General features: G+C 46.6%; 1 pseudogene across 1 annotated transcript; it reads left to right on the top strand.

Annotated features, from left to right (window-relative positions):
- The first annotated feature begins 1,335 nt into the window (after positions 1 to 1,335).
- LOC308528433 (guanine nucleotide-binding protein subunit alpha-12-like) lies at positions 1,336 to 2,938 on the top strand (annotated as a pseudogene). The gene is made up of 2 exons: positions 1,336 to 1,670; positions 2,543 to 2,938. The product of its transcript is annotated as a guanine nucleotide-binding protein subunit alpha-12-like (transcript).
- Positions 2,939 to 3,804: the final 866 nt, after the last annotated feature.

The raw sequence follows: 3,804 nt of genomic DNA, 5'->3' as shown, positions 1-3,804 counted from the left end.
AACAGTGAGAAACCTGGCCCCTACCATTCACTGTCTTTTTACTTATTTTTTCAGTCCCAGTGTATACGATGGCAGCATCAGAACTTCTAACCAGTACCTCCATGGGAAGCAGCATTACCATCTGTGGTGTTCATGTACAGTTCCTTTTGTCTTACAGTTTCTAGTCATTTCCAAAGTTACTTAGATCCTTTCCTCTCTAGTCCCTCCAGTGAGGTTATGTCATACATTTGTAATACAATTAAATTCTTTTTTCATAGTGTCCATTCCATGTTATGATTCCCCCCATCCACCTAGTTTTTTTTTTTATTTGCATTTTAAAATATTACATGAGGTTCATTCTTTGCGCTATAAAGCCCCATGGGATTTGAGAAATGAATAACATCATTTATCCATCACTGTAGTACTAGACAAAATAGTTTAATGGCTCTAAAAATTGTCTAATATGTTAAAAACATAACTGGTTTATCCACCATGAGAAATATATGCTATAATTTTTTCAGGCATTTCTTATTCAAAAATATTCAAATTAATACCAATTTCTTTTCTACAAGAAAAAGAAAACTACAGCAACCACACTTTTACACGCACTTATAACCTTTTTATTTTTTCTTAAAAATACAATATATGGGTATCTAGTATCTATAATTTACTAATATTTAAGCAGAAAAAGGAGTCATAGGCTTCTTGGGAATGTCAAATCATTTTCTCTCTATCCTATAATCTATGCTTCCTATCAGCCTTTGCTCTTGCTTTCACTTTCATCCCCACTCCTCATTCTCTCCCTCTCTCATTTTGCCCATTTTTAAAAATTGGGTTTTGTGTGCTTTTTTAACTGTTCAGATTTAAAATTTCTTTGTACGTGCTAGATATATTTTATCATCTATGTGATTTGCAGATATTTTCTCATAGTCTATGTTTTCATTCTCTTAATAGTGCTTCACATAGCAAAAGTTTTTCATTTTAATTAAGTCCAACTTAAAATGTTTTCTTTTATGAATTTTGCTTTTGGTATTGTACTTAAAAACTCATCACCATTGGGTCTCTGGTGGCGGCCTTGGCCGGAGAGAGTGCCCAGCTGCCACACGGGACTTGTCTTGCCTGCAGCGGGGTCCATGGTCTGAGCGGCCATGTCCGGCCTGGTGCAGACCTCAGCTGCTGTCTGCTGCCTGCCAAGGTTGGCAGAGGCGCAGCCTGGACATCGCCCACCTTGCATCCCCTTGTCAGGATCCCGCTGCTGGGCACTGGCAGGAGCTGCAAGTCCAGCTCAAAGAATAAGGCACCATCTTCGAGCCCATCAAGGGCTCAAAGGTCCTTGTGGATGCGGGGGGACAGTCCATGGCAGCATTCAAGAACAAAACGCTTGGCATGTTCCTCATGACCTTTGAGAACAAAGCCGGGCTGTCTGTAGAGGCGGCTGCCTTCCGGCTGTACGTGTCTACCCTGAGCACCCTTCGGGGCACTTGGACATCAGGGAGGCCTTCAGTCGCAGGAGGCCTGTGTGAATCAGTGAAGTACTTCCTGGACCTGGACAATTTGGACCAGATCTGACAGCTGAACTACTTTCCTAGTAAGCAAGAAGACATCCTGCTGGCGAGCAAAGCCACCAAGGGCATTGTGGAGCATGACTTTGTTATTAAGAAAATCCCTTTTTCCCTAGCCTGTTTGGCTTGGTGGACAGCGCATGGACCTGTGGACTGAAGGGTTTGATTCTGGTCAAGGGCACATGCCCGGGTTGTGGGGGCATGCAGGAAGCAGCCGATCAATGATTCTCTCTCATCATTGATGTCTCTCTCTCTCTCTTTCTCCCTCTCCCTTCCTCTCTGAAATCAATAAGAATATATTTAAAGAAAATCTATTTTAAGCCCAGCTAGCCTGGCTCAGTGATTGAGTGTCCACCTATGAACCAGGAGGTCAGGGCACATGCCTGGGTTGCAGGTTCATCCCCAATCGGAGGTGTGCAGGAGGCATCCAGTCAATGATTCTCTCTTATCATTTATGTTTCTCTTCCTCTCCTTTCCTCTCTGAAATTAATAAAAATATATTTTAGCCATAACCGGTTTGGCTCACTGGATAGAGCGTCGGCCTGCGGACTGGAAGGTCCCAGGTTTGATTCCGGTCAAGGGCATGTACCTTGGTTGTGGGCACATCCCCAGTAGGAGGCAACTGATCCATGTTTCTCTCTCTCATCGACGTTTCTAACTCTCTATCCCTCTCCCTTCCTCTCTGTAAAAAAATCAATAAAATATATTTTAAAAATATATATATATTTTAAAAAAGAAAATCCCGCCCTGGCCGGTTTGGCTCAGTGGATAGAGCGTCGGCCTGCGGACTGAAAAGTCCCAGGTTCGATTCTGGTCAAGGGCATGTACCTTGGTTGCGGGCACATCCCCAGTGGGAGGTGTGCAGGAGGCAGCTGATCGATGTTTCTCTCTCATCGATGTTTCTAACTCTCTATCCCTCTCCCTCCCTGTCTGTAAAAAAATCTATAAAGTATTTTTTTTTAAAAAAAGAAAATCCCTTTTAAGATGGTGGATGTGGACAGCCAGCGGTCCCAACGCCAGAAGTGGTTCCAGTGCTTTGATGGGATCACTTCAATCCTGTTCATGATGTCCTCGAGTGAGTGCAACCAAGGGCTCATGGAGGACTGGCCAACCAACTGGCTGGTAGAGTTCGAGAGCATCTTCGAGACCATTATCAACAACAAGCTCTTCAACATTCCATCATCGTGTTCCTCAATAAGACAGACCTGCTGGTGGAGAAGATGAGGAGTGTCAGTATCGTCAAGCACTTCCTCGACTTCCGGGGTGACCCCCACCAATTGGAGGACCTGGAGCGCTACCTGGTGCAGTGCTTCTGCCGCTGGCAGGAACCGCAGCACGCCCGCTGTTCCACTACTGCCATCGATGGAGAGTCTGCTTCATGTTCCACGCGGTCATGAACACGATCTTGAAGGAGATCCTCAAGGACATCATGCTGCAGTGAGAACCAACTCCACGCCGCCCACCTTGTCCTGGGCGGCTTTCCTTGTGCATGGCCAGCATCTGAATGGGTGGCGGGAGCATGGCGGAGCCCAGGCTGAGGACTTGGGGGTTTTGATGAGCTACGGATTCCTGGGGATGGTACACTACTGAGACTCTAGATTACTCTGGCGTGAATCTGTACTAGCGAGTAGCCATTGCAGCTCTGACAGAGTGTCACCGCTGAGTGTCATGCACGCTCTCTCTAATGCAAAACACAGATCAGCTGGCCTTGCAAACAGCTTTCCCTCCAATTTCTGAGAGACACTAACCCCAAAGCTATGCCTAATGGTAGTTTGTAGGAGACAGAGTGTGCGCTGATGCTGCTAAATGCAGTCCCTGAGCTTGCCCCTCGGGGGTGGTGGTTGAGGATGGGGGAGTGTCTCAGTGCCACAGACCAAAATGAATGAGCTGCTTTTAAAACTCCTGTGCCAATTTCCTGAGAGCCCCCAGTGCATGCTGTTAGATGAAGCCCAGGCCCCTCGCCTCGGAGGATGGGGTCCTGGGTGTGGTCGTCCCTTAATGCCTCCAATGTGCTCTGCCCTTCCTGCCTGTCGCCTTGCCCTGATCGTGTGGATAGGGCATGTTCCTCTCCCACTGCACAGCACACATTGGCACTTCGTACTCCGTACCACCCTGCTGTCCCGCACCCACTGGTAAAGACAAATAAACTGGCCTTGAAGGTGACTGTTCCTTCTTTCACCAACTTCTTGTACCTGCAATTGGCTGCATGGAAGCAGTAGAGGCTTTCTGTCCTTCAGCTTCTGGAAGCACAACTGCTTGGTTG

Source organism: Myotis nattereri (assembly GCF_964212035.1).
Source record: "Myotis nattereri genome assembly, chromosome: 12".
NCBI classification, from domain to species: Eukaryota; Metazoa; Chordata; class Mammalia; order Chiroptera; family Vespertilionidae; genus Myotis; species Myotis nattereri.
Note: the sequence above shows the minus strand (reverse complement) of the source record. Positions and strands in the feature narration are given on the sequence as shown.